We start from the raw sequence: 14,284 nt of genomic DNA, 5'->3' as shown, positions 1-14,284 counted from the left end.
ATTAAAAAAAATACAAAAAATTTGCTGTCATGCCAGAGGTCTTGGGCTCCTGCCTGTACCATCGAAAGTTCTTTCAAGGGTACTGCCTCTAGCAAGGAAATAACAAATCCTCCAAGAGTAATTCTTGTCATAAAAAGTGCTTTCTCAAAATTAGCCGTTCGGATTCGGCTTAAAACTGTGGTCAATCCATCAATGACTACTGTTGTCATACAGGAATGGTTCATTCAGTTCAATTTTTAGATTTCTCTGGGACGATAAAAGGCTTGTAGCCATAATGTCTATATGAATCTTAAGTCAAGTCAAATAGATATAAGCTGCTGAAGTGCTGAAGATGAAACGTTACAAAATGTGAATGTTTTTTACTTGCGAACTATATTTCAAGTTTTTCGAGATTTTAATCAAACTTGATATTACGATGGAAGAGAATTCGAAAAAGTGGGTATCGCGATACCGTCCGGTCTGTTTTGTCTGTCTGTCCACGCTCCTACAGCCTTAACCATTGATTCGATTGTGTTTAAACTTGGAAGTTAAGGTTTTGAGCAGATTCGCGTTAGGCGTTTTTTTTTCATTTTATGGATCGCTTTTCCAAATATGTTCTTGAAATCAGGTGGTATGTCCATAACATCGACAATATTAATGCATTGATTGGATAGTTTATTAATTAAAGAAAGGGCTCCCTGAAATTACGCCATAGAAAATTACGCCAAAAACTGTTTTGGAAAAAAAGCCCAAACAATTTCGGCGTAAAAAAATAGGAAAAAGCGCCCAAAAACAAAAAGGAAAATACGCCAAAAAGTGTGGAAATTACGCCAAACTTTTGGAAAAAGAGCCAAAATACTAAAATGGAAAAAACGCCAAAAAAATAAGAACTTTTTGGTGTAATTTCAAAATTAGTTTTGGAAATTAAGCCTTTAAAGAATAAACAGAGCTTTTTCTGGCTTAATTTCCAAAATTAATTTGGAATTAAAGCCCAAAAAGTCTATAAAAGAATCTGAACGTACGACGTAACATGGAGCGGCGCGGTGCGACCCGCGTGGCGCGGCGCACCGCTACGGCGAACGGTAGCGCGTGCGAACGCGACGCGTACGCGCTGAACCCCCCCCCGCCGTTGATTATATCATAGGTAACTGTGCATTTGTTTTGTAGAACACATTTTCTTATAACTTTGTTTGTTTCAATTTGTCAATTTTTGTATAGGTATTAAATGTAAACCTGAAGGACATCTGCGACATTTTCTCGACAACACGGAGATTGGTCAACGAAGTTCTTTGCTTTTACACACAATCCATCACTTTTTACTTTCATTTTAGCACCACAATTGTTAATATAACAAATGTAAAGAACATCTTTTTTATACATACATTTTTTTTGTGTATTTGTTTTTGTTCTGTTACGTACAAAAGTTTGCTATTTCTTTGTTTACGACTTATAATTTCATAATCAAAACTTTCTATTTTGTCCATCGTTTTATCAAAATGCTCTTCTACTAACGGTAGGGAAACAACAAACTATCAATCACTACTGATCACGTTAAAAAATTTAACAAAATATGCTCTTCAAAATTCGTGAAAAACATGTAAAATACTCTTATTTGCCGTTATATAATTTTGTATACCATATGAATACATTCGACAAACATGTACTTTTTTGATTTGGAAGAACGAACGGTTAATTTTCTGGCTTTTTTTCATTATTCGATTAGGAAAAAAAGCCAAAAAGTTTGTTTTGTGGCGTTTTTTGCTTTAAGATTTGAAAAAAAAACTAAAAAGTTTATTTTTGGGAGTTTTTTCCTTTTTTGTTTGGAAAAAAAGTTCAAAAGCAAATTTTTGGCGTTTTTTCCAAACAAAAATAATTTCTTTTTTCATTATTCTAAAAGGAAAAAACGCCAAGAAATTTTCGGAAAAAATAGCCAAAAAATCTGGAATTAACACCAAACTCTTTAGGTTCTTTTTCCTAGGAAAAAAAGCCAAAAAATTGTATGGAGAATTTCAGGCGTTTTTTCCATTTTATTTTTTTGGCGTGATTTCCTATGGCGTAATTTCAGGGAGCCAAAGAAAGAACATTTTTTGTTAATATCACTTTTGTATATTTTAAACAAGAAAAAAAAGAGAAATTTTATAATTAAAACCACAAACTTTAGAGGTTGATTTACGTATATATTTTATTACAAAGGCATAGAATGTACAATAATAATATATATCTTTACGTTAACCTTAACATGTCATTGAAATTTGTACATATTTCGTTAAATTTATTTTGAGATACAAAGGTTGGCAATACTATTTTAAAGTTGAATTTACATTGCTTTTATTTAAATTTGATTAATTCTAATACTTTTATTAATTTTATTATTTTCTTAAATAATTCATGTATATTTAAATTCTTGGATTATTTGATATCTTTTTAGCATTTTAAGAAAGATATGTTAAACTTTTTTTCAGTTAGGTATAAGAAGAAAATGTGTCAAGTTTTTTGTTTCTACTGACTTCTAAAGCTTTGAAAAACAAATGTGAAAATAATACACTTCAAAGTATTAGACAAACAATTCTTGAAAAGATCGGTATTTTAGGCAAACAAACTATATATTATAAAAAGAATAATTCTTAATTTGTTTGTTAGCTCAAACAAATAAATTGGGGTTAAAGCCCCTTTTTTATTTTATAACATTTAGCATTTTATTCTTAGTTCTGTAAATTCCTAAAATGTTTAAAATTAAAAAAAAATGTTTTGAGTTAGTGTTTTGAAAGTTTAAGTTTTAGTAACTGCAATTTTTAATTTAAAGAATGTGTTATTGCTACTCTAGTGATTTGTACATTCCTTCATGTAGACTTTTTGTAAAATGCAATTAGGCTCTTTTTAAAAGAACAAGGGATTTGAGTGGATATCCTGATGGCACACCATTTTACCGAATACTGAAGAATTTAGACCCTTCAGTGAAAATAATTTATATAAATCAATTAAGCTTTAAATCCTTCAATGGCATCACTTTATTAAATAAAATCCAGTCGTGCGCATATCTTAATGCATATTAATTCACATTTTGAAGTTTATTTGTTAATTTTGTTTGCCTTTTATTTTATTTTCCCTCATCAATCCATCAACATATTTGGAACTTTGATAAGCAATAGGCAAGGCATCAACAAAGAACTTAATTAATTAACCTGCCAATTGTATGACAATTTTCCAATGTGAATCCTTCGCTATACCTTTCCTTACCTACGGTATTCGTTCGTTCGCTCATTCGTCGGTCGGTCGTCTGATCTGAAGTATCAGTTAATTGGATTGCACTTAAATTCATCCTGATTTTATTTGTTCGAATTGAAGCAAACAAACCAGAACAAACAATGTTAAATTCAACCATTTCATCATGTTGTATATTCGTGTTGATTATGTGAAGGGGGAAGGACTCTCCCATCCCTTAAAGGATAATGGGCGGTAAAGGGGTGCAGGTTATTGACTATTTGTGCACACTATCTGTAGGTGTATTTATATCTACTTTTAAATATATATTTGTGATGTGATGTAAAAATGTTTCGATGCAAACGAAAAACATTTTATACATATTGTAGTCTCCTTTTCAGTTTTGTTGTTGTTGTTGTTGTTGTTGTTGTTGTTGATAGACAATGTCCATACACAAGTTGAAAGTTCCTCCCTATATATATGTAGATGTGGGCCTACTGTTTATTTGATGCAGCAATGAAATGTTGTTTTAATCATTCGTTTCGTTTCGATTCGATTCGTATATAACGTTCGTTGGCTTCAATTTGTATTCGATAAGAGCCAATCGTTTAGCCCTTCGTTTAAATATTGCCAGAGCAACTTAATCGCGTCAATGGAATTGTGATGTAATTGAAAACTCTATAGATGCAGTTTACTTTTTTTTAATAAAGCAAATGGCAATTGAAAAATATAGCAGCTATCTTTTCTATATAGAGACCGCCCAATGACGACGTGTTGTGTATAGACCTTATACGAACTATTATAGTATTATACCTACCCAGCTACCTACCTAACCTACTATGCTATACTCCTGAGTCCTGTCGATGGACAGAATGCAGGAGACAGATTGAAGTGTGCTTGAAAATGGTCTAAAAATTGAATGAAAAGGACAGTTCTGAAATTAGATTGGCTCCGAAATCAGTGTTGCCAATTCACATTGAATTTGAGTGGTAGATTCTTTTTTTTAAGTCGACTTTGTCATTGCTCAAGTTTTTATTAAAGTTTTCCCCACGATCTTAAAACACCCCAGAAATTGGTCCTCGTGCTATAGTAACAGTTGGACCAATTTTCTCAGCTTTCTTTTTTGATAATACTCGTAATTACACAGTCAAAGCGATTTTTGTCTAGGCACAGTGTAAGCATTAGGAAATGGGGAGGAGGTTTCAAAGAAGTGTCAGTGCACATTGGTTTTTAATTCCTAAATATTGCAAATACCGAGAACAACAGAGTTAGGTAAAGCATTCCAAATTCGCAGAGTATGGCTAAAGAACGAGTCTCTGTAGTTTACAATACGACTCGAGAGTATACAAAAGAGCGTTGTGAAAAATGTAAATGGTTATTTCTCTAGGTTATAATCTATTAAAATATCGTTAAAAAACGGTGAGACAAGAATCTATACTACGATTTGGTCGACAAGGGTTTTTGTAGCCTTAACTGAAGTCATGTTTTTGAGATATCACTATTCATTCGAAAAGTACGTATATAAGGCTTTTGAGGCTGTCTTAATTAATGAAGTACTTTTTTTTATTAAAATTCGTGACAGTTTTCCAAATCTATAACACCTTCCTTCAACATTAAGTATAGAAGTATTTTTATTATATTAATATAGAAAAATTCAGTGTCATAATGTATCCAGTGAACTCTTCACCAAGTCAACCGATTTCGGTGAAAGTTGGCATTTTATGTGAAATTTGGTCTGACTTAAGATATAGGATAGTTTATATTTCGAGTAATGGTTACATATATGTTGCAAATTAAAAATATTTTATATAAAATCTACTGTTCTAATTATATATGATCATTATGTTTTCTGAAATATTATTATTTGACTTTGAAATAAAATTTTCATTATTCTGTTTGTGTTCTTGAAGGAGACGAATATTTCACCAATCAATATTTTTAAACAGGGTTATGTTGACTGAAAAATTGTATAATTTTTTTTTATTTTGATTGAATTTTAACTAACAATCCCTATTCTCAGTACAATGCCACCAAAAAAATCTAACCTCCACAATGCCCGTAGCAAAAAAGCTCGACATGGACGTCTTGAAAGAACACACGAATCAGTTGAGCAAAGAGAAGAAAGAAATGCAGCTCGAAGAATCCATATAGCAGATATTCGTGCACTTGAATCAATGCAACAGCATGATAATCAACTACAAGGCTATTTATCAAGAACAAGTACGGCGCATGAACAACACTTAGATTCATTTAGACAACGAAACCGAGAAAGTCAACGGACCAGCCGTGCATTAACACGAGAATCAATTATTCGTCTGGCGTTTAATTATGCACCAGATATTAATTACTAAGCTGATCTCATAGTTACCAAAGTTACTGTGAGATGGACAAAATATGTAAGTATTGCCAAGCGTTAAAATTTCGCAATGAAACACCTGGCATGTATTGGGCATCCGGAAAAGTTGTATTGCCATTACTTCCTACTCCACCTGAACCCTTGAAATCAATACTTTCTGGCATTTCAAATGATTCAAAATTATTTTTGCGTAAGACACGAAAGTTTAATTCTTGCTTTCAAATGACATCATTTGGAGCATTTAAAATTTGCGATCTCTCATCTGATGGTCGTAATTTTGAAACATCATTTAAAATACAATGCCATAAAATTGGATCATTGATGCCAATGCCAAATGAAGATCCAACATTTCTCCAAATCTACTTCGTGGGCAGTTGTGAAGAAAATATGACAACTCGATGGCAGTATAATTTTATTAAAGAAGCAGGAGAGAGAGCAATTGTAGTATTGTTGGAACCGTAATCATCTGGTTCAACCACAATTGAAAAATGACAATTATCAAATTGTCATCAAAGCTGTAATGTTCTCGAAGCAACTATTTTGGCAGGAAAATTTGAAGGAGAAATCGTTCTATTACCACGCATTCCAATGATACCGTCAGATACTGCATTACCATTCAAAAGACTGCGAATTCCTATCCGTTTAGCTTTCGAGATGACTATTAACATATCGCAAGGACAAACAATGTTTATTTGCAGCTTAGGCTTAGAGAATCCTATTTCTCTCATGGGCAATTATACGTAGCCTGTTCATGTGTAGGGAGACCATCGAGTTTATTTGTGTTGACAAAAGACAGGCTGACAAAAATATTGTTCATTGATTGGCACTTCGGTAAACTGTGATTCAATTCAATTTATGTTAATCATAGTATTTATTTACAAAATAAAATTAAAGCTGTTATGTAAATTTGTTTACAATTTTGTCTATTAAGTCCTTCCTTAATTACTCAGCCACAGCAACGCGTGGCCGGGTCTGCTAGTTTCAAATAAAATTCGACAAAAAATTTAAAAAGCTGTTACGTTTTACCTGACATATACAAATCTAGAAGAAATGCTTAACCATTAATGCTGTAATGGTTTTCAACATCTGTTGTCTAAACAACTAATAAGCTTTGAAATATATTACAAAAAAATATAAAAATAGTGTTGAAAACGGGTATTTTTAAAACTTTAGCAAAAAGTTTTTTTTTTAAAGTTTGGAATCGAAATCAGCAAACAAACTGTATTTTATGACCAATTTTCCAAAACCATTTATGTATAAAATTCATGTTTTTCTCACTCCTTCATAGAAATTCAAATCAAAGACTCATAACTAATGAGAATTTCCAGAAACTAAGTAAGACATTAAAAGGCTTTAAATTGTTTCTAAAAAAGAAACATCTTTACTTTGCAGAATCAAGAATTAACAATTAAGTTTTAAGAGATATTTTAACTTAGGCTTAAAACCAAGTTTTTGGTCGTTTTAAGATTTTTTTAAAGGGGCAAATTTTAAGAACCTAATGTGATAGAAACATTTAAAAGCGAGATTCGAATTAAGACATCTAATTACTTTCAAAAAGTATTGTTTTCTTTGTGCAACAGAAAATTACGTTGTTATTTTTCGACCAGTGTAATCTATTTCAATGCTCTAATTTCAATACTGTCTAAGAGACTTAAATAAGTGGCATTAAACGGGCCCAAAGATCGGCCCTATACTCAAGCTTTGAACGTATATACATAAGTCTCATAAATAACAACCAGATCAGAAAAAAAATTGTAAAATAAAAAAACATATTTAGAATTAGTAAAAATAGATTTTCGCATCAAAAAAACAAATACAAACATTTGAAAACAAAGAAAATTGTTGACTTTGAACTTCTTTTACCTCTTGCAACATTTTTTTAAACATTTTTCAAAATTAAAAACAAAATCCATGGACAGTGTTGAAATAAAAATATTTACTTAGACAGAAAAATCAAACTTTTGTAATACTTTTGAGGTTATTAACTTCCCATAGGAAGTTTTTGTAATGAGTCCGATTTGTCAAATTGAAAATTTTGACATTTTTCGACGTTTCAAGGTCCCTAGAGTCGAAATAAAATATTTGTAGAAAGATGTCTGTGCGTGCGTGTGTACGTACGTTTGTCCTTACGTCCGTACGTTAGCGACATTTGTTTTTCGTCGTCCACAGCTCAAGTACCAGAAGAGATACCTAATTCAAATAAATGTTTGTATACAGATAATAATGCAGAAAAATGCAGAAAGGGATCTCAAGAAAATTGAATGGGTGGTTTTCTTAACATAGCAGTTTAAAAAGAATTGGAAAATTTGGTTAGCACTTAATATCTCACGAATCAATAACGCTAGAGCCTTCAATTAAATTTTATATAATATAATAATAACGTAATACTAAACAATTATATTTTTGAAGAAAATTCAAATAAGGATTTTTTTATAAATCAAAAAAACTGAAAAAAGAATTCGTCACCTCGAAAATTTTACGAATACCTACAAATAATTTTACAATATTTTTTAACATCTGGTCAAATTTTGAGAAAAATCGAATTGACAGTTTTCTTACAAAAAAATTAAAACCTAACAAAAAAATAATACTAAAACTTGATAAACATTTACTTTCGACTAAAATAGCTTTTCAAGAATTAAAAATATTGTCTTCAAACTTTTTATTTCACAGAAAATATTGTTATCGATTTTCAGTAGTTTTTTTTTATAAAACCCGTCTGTTTTTTCATAAAAAATAAAATCTACAAGAATTCGTACGCAAATTTGGTACAAGTTTGTGTTCGGTTCTTGATATCTGTCAAAAAAGTTTTATTCATCTAATTTGTAAAAATTTTAAAAATGCTACTAAAATTGGTAAACATTTGTTTTCGACTTAAAATCTATTTTACAAAACTAGATTTTGAAACAAACTAGATTTTGAAACAAAACTGTATCCTGATTAGAAAAATATTGTTGGTAATTTTAAGAATAATTCAACTGACAACTTTTTTAACCCAACACGAAAACCTACCAATTTTGAAGCAAGACAAATTGACAGATGGGATGGTAAGTTATCAGTGTCGGTCACATCCCAGCCTCTTTTTATATTTTTTGTTTTAACCAAAAACCTTCATTTTAAAATTTTTAAGTTCACGACATTTTGGAAATTTATGATTTTTATATTTTTATACTTAAAATGCCTTTTATTAATTTTTTTTCCTTTGGACCAATATAAGCCTAAGTCCTGTTTTTTCTATTAATATGCAATTTAGTTTTATTATTTAAAAAAGCATTTGATCCACAGATGAAAAAACAACAAAGTGGCATCACTGTACCGAAGTGCATAGTCGTTGTATTTATGCAAAATGAATGCAATTTATGGCTTTCAATTAATATTTTATGTGGTTGCATAGGATCAAGAGCTTTATCGACTTAAATAAATAATAAAAGCAAACAATAATATATTATTCTTTTTATTTCATATTTGTTGAAGCATTTAGATAAGTTTTAAAGTTATTTCTCTTGGAATACCAATGATGGCTTCTACATCAACTTTATCATTCCACATTTTCTTAAAAAAGAGACCTTAGATTTAACCAAAGTAAAAAAGTAAAAAACTTTAAATTGCTTCAATAATTTTGATATTGTAAGTGTATGAATGCGCATACCCCCATTTTTCCACTCTATGCCTCCTTCAGGTCTTCAAAATCAGAAATAGGTGATATAATAGATGCGGAACATAGATATTTATAGGTTCCCATTCAACCAAGAGAAAGATAGCAAAGGTATAACCTCTATCGTAGGGTATAACGTCATGTTGAAAGGGGCCATCACTACCTACACCAATACATGTATGTAGGTACTCCCTACTTCCCATTATGTGGCATTCACTTGGTAGGTATAATACCTATCAATAAATTCTCTCGACATCTGCCCTTGATAACATCGATATATAGGACTTTTCACACCCCATGGACTCTAACGTATAGCATTGATTACAATGACAAATGTGGATTTTATTTCCGGAGTAATCATAAAATACATTCCCCACTTGTAAGGCGAGATTTATTACGGGAACCCTATCTATCTATTCACATCCATTTAACAAGCTCAAAAAAAAAAAGACAACAAAAACAAAAAGAAGAAAAATAAAAGCCGAGAAAAATGCGACGGAATTTTTATCACATTCCGAACGCTCATCACGATATACCTTTCGGCTTGTTAGATTCTTGTTCGTTTTGTTTCCGTTCTACTTTGGATTTGTCTTTTTTCTTTCCTTTCTTCCTTTTAAATATTATTATTCAAAATACCAATGGTGTGATTTATCATTGGGACAGAAAAGAATAATACGTGTACAAAAATGCAAATATGAGTCCGGAAATAAAGTGAGAACAGAAAAAAGGACCACCTTCACAGAAAACAACAACAAAGGCCCGGCAAAAAATATAAGATGAAAAATCTAATTTGAAATAAATATTATTCTTATTCGATTTATCTGCATATAAAAGATACTTTTTTTATGGGAAAAAATTGTTGATTTTACTCATTTTCAAGGACTCTTTTTTTCCACCTATACCAACCTACCAACTTGTTTTTGTATTTGTTTTAATTTTGGTATGCATTGAATGCTGAGTGGAGTGGACTCGTTTTATATCTCAAAACTTGTGTAGCTGTAAATGGGTGTAATATGTCATAAACGCTATTATTTTTTGATGAGAAGGTGTTTTTCGGACGAGGAATTTTAGACCTTTTTGTGACCTACAAAAATATTTCACATATATTCATTTTTTTCTAATGAAAATGGAAATGGAAAATATTCCTTTATTAATGACGACATTATTTGTTTGCTAGCATTTTTTCATTATTATAAATGAAACATTCAGGGGGTATTAAATTGAAAAGCGTAAAGGAAATAAAAAGTAAAAAAAGGATATCTACTAAAGAGTTTCCTTAAAGCTTTAACTTGGTTTATAAGCTTAGAAAAAACACAGTTAGATTGGGACGAATTAAATTTAAATGTCAATTAGTTCTTTTTCTCTTATTTTGGTTGATTCGATATCTATTTAAAAAAGAGGCTGGGATGCGACCCACACTAATAACTTTAAGGAAACTAAAGTTTGTCTATATGTACGCGTATCAATTCTTACCAAGTTTACGTACTATTTTTTGTAGATTTTATTTTTTATGAAAAAACGGACTGTTGGATTTTTATATAAAAATTACTGAATATCGAAAACAATATTTTCTATAAAATAAAATAAGTTTGAAGCCAATATTTCAAATTTTTGAAAAGATATTTGAGTCGAAAATCAATTTTTACCAACTTTTGTTATTTATTTTAATTTTTTGTAAAAAAACTGTGAAATCGATTTTTCTCAAAATTTGTCCTAATGTTGAAAACATTATTTCTTATAAGCAAAAATTAGTAAGAAGCTATTATCTTCAATTTTTGAAAAGATATTTGAGTCGAAAATCATTTTTTACCAACTTTTGTTAATTTTTTTCTGGTTTTTAATTATTGGAAAAAAAACTGTCAATTCGATTTTTTTCAAAATTTTACTGAATGTTGACAACAATATTTTTTGAAAGATAAAAGTAAATTAAAGAAAATATCTCAAAGTTTTGAAAAGATATTTGAGTCGAAAATCAATTTTTACCAACTTTTATAAATTTTTTTTTAGGTTTTTATTTTTTGTAAAAAAACTGTCAATTCGATTTCTCTACATTTTTCAAAATGTTGAAAATAATATTTCTTATAAGATAAAATAAGCTTGAAGCCTAAATTTCAAGTTTTTTAAAAGATATTTGAATTGATATTCAATTTTTACGAACTTTGAGTAATGTTTTTTTTAGATTTTTATTTTTTATAAAAAAACAGTCAATTAGATTTTGCTCAAAATTGTATCAGATGTCAAAAAACATTATTCTTCGTTGCACAAAATTCTTTTAGAAATGAAATCATATTTCAGTTGTAAAATTTTGGAGGTGACAAATTTTTTTTTTTCAGTTTTATTGATTTAAAAAAAAAAACCGTTATATTGATTTTTTTCAAAAAATATACCTGCTTGGTATCATGTTACAATATCTAATAGATAGAATTCTTCTGTCACAGTGTTAGTTGCTATGCTCCTCCGAAACGGCTTAACAAATTCCAATAAAATTTTTCATTTACATGCGGTAGATCTGAGAATAGGTTAATATCTATTTTTATATTCCTGAGTTCTATGGTTTAATTGCATTGACATCGTATACAATGCAATGATCTTACGATAGTATTCTATGTACGATGAAGCATTGATTGCTATTGAGGATCTTTGCTTTATCAAAGCCAACTTACCACTCAGTAATTTCGGTATGCATTCACCAAATCGAAATGCATCTTATTTAATAGACACTGAATTGAATCGTGAACTAAAATACAATACTGTAGAATTGGCAGTAATTGTCGCTCGCAATTTCCCACTAATGAATGAAGAACAAAGAACCATTTATGAACACATTATAATCGCAGTTTCGGCAGTTCAAGGTGGTTTCTTATTTTTGGATGCACCAGGTGGAACTGGGAAAACATTTCTTATTTCACAAATTCTTGCTAAAGTACGCCTCCAATTTCCAATTAGATTGGCATTTGCAATGACTATCAATAAGTCTCAAGGCCAAACGATCAATTAATGCGGTTTAGACTTGAGCACTTCATATTTTGCACACAGACAGCTATACGTGGGATGCTCTCAAGTGTACACTCTTTTATTATTATGATTTGTTATTTTAATATTTTCCAGCGTTTAAAAAAAAAAAATAAATAAATTGGGTATCGCAACAGTCCGTTGAGAACTAGGGCCTAGTGACTTACAACTCTCAACCTTTCCTGTGTGCAAGTAATGTTGTAAGGAATGGAGGGGACCTACAGTTTATATGCCGAATTCGAACGGCTAATTTGAGAAAGCACTTTTTCATGACGAGAGTTACTCTTGGAGAGTTTGTCAATTCCTCGCAAGAGGTAGTACCCGTGAAAAGACTTTAGATGGTATAGGCAGGGATCGAACCCAAGACCCCTTGGATTACAGTCCAACGCACTAACCATCATGCCACGGGTACTACCAGCGGTTACAGTGCTTTAAATCTCTCCCACTTATATACCACATCCTTACACACTTACAATTAGTTATTTATTTCTAGCAAAATATTCTCCCGAAATTATTTATAAGACAAAACAACGTGTGTCGGGTCAGCTAGTATTATATAAAATTTAATTCAAGTCTTTAGCGTTTTTGGTTCGTAAGATATTTAGGGTTAACCAAAATGTTCACCTTTTTTTCAAACTGCTATGGTAAAAAAACCACCCACGCAATTTTCTTGGGAGCCCTTTCTGCATCTTTCTGCCTTATTGTCTGTATAGCGAAATTTATTTGAAGTCGATATCTCTTCTGGTTCTTGAGCTATGGACGACGAAAAAAACGTCGCGAACGTACGGACATACGGACGTACAAACGTACGTACACACGCACGCACAGACATCTTTCTAAAAATCTTTTATTTCGACTCTAGGGACCTTGAAACGTCGAGAAATGTCAAAATTTTCAATTTGAAAAATCGGACCCATTACAATAACTTCCTATGGGAAGTTAATAAAATCGTTTTTATGAACTGCTAGCCAGCTCTCTTAACAGGTGCTCGAAAAACAAAATGGCATACATGTCAAAATGAGAACTTTTACTTTTGAACATAGCTACAAAGTAAGGTTTCTAGAGAACAAGTTTTGTACTTTTTGAAAAATCAAAAAAAAAACTGCATTCCATAATTGTATATTTGTTCCCCTATTTCATCCTAAGCTCTACATGGTTTAGGATATTTTTTTTTAATTGGTGACAAAATAGTTTAATTGATGAATAGATGACGAAGTAGGTGAATAATTTTTCTTTAACTTTGAAAATAACGTTAATTATCAATTTGTATCTAAATTGCTTCTTTTAAATTCTATGCAATTATAAGAATATTTATTGTAAAAGTCTTAAGTACTTCTTTTTTAATAATTGTTTAATGAAATAATTAACATAAAAATAAGAAAAATTAAAAACGGTTTTAAAGATCAATTTGAAAATTTACAAAATAGTTATGCTCACATTTTTTACTCATATCAAAACATCTGAATGGAATGGAAATAGAATACAGAAAATAAATCAAAAACTTCGTTTTCGGCGCTATTTCAAGATTATTCACTGAAGGAAAATGTTTGGACTCAGTATAAAAGCGTTTATGTAAAATGCTTGTACATGAAACCTCTCTTCAATGATTAAAATGAATGTGCTTTGTTTTGAATTGAATCTATACCAACTTTGTTACATCAACGCACCATGTTTAAGGAAAAAATTGTTTAGTTTAGATTCGTCTTTGAGGGGTCTGGAATTAATTCAATCTGTGTTTCCAAAACCTAGATTCCTAGAAATGTTTCGAATAATACTCGTATGTTGCACAAAAATGGTTATAAACTTTTTAGAGGAAATTGTGGTGGTAGAGTGGCAGTTGTTGCAACTTATTTTTTATATCTAGTTCTTGTAGTGAAATAGAATATATTTTTGTGAGCTTAGTTTGTGGGATGAAAACATCTTACTCAATGGCACAATGCACAACCCTAACAATATATGTCATCATCTAACAAACAATAAACGATCTTTTTAACTCACATGATTCTGTTACAAAAAAAAAATGTGTGACACAATAATTACGATCTTGATTTACACCTGAAATTTCGTCACTTATGAATAAC

The sequence above is a fragment of the Eupeodes corollae genome, chromosome 1 (assembly GCF_945859685.1).
Source record: "Eupeodes corollae chromosome 1, idEupCoro1.1, whole genome shotgun sequence".
NCBI classification, from domain to species: domain Eukaryota; kingdom Metazoa; phylum Arthropoda; class Insecta; order Diptera; family Syrphidae; genus Eupeodes; species Eupeodes corollae.
This window is presented reverse-complemented; position numbering follows the sequence as displayed.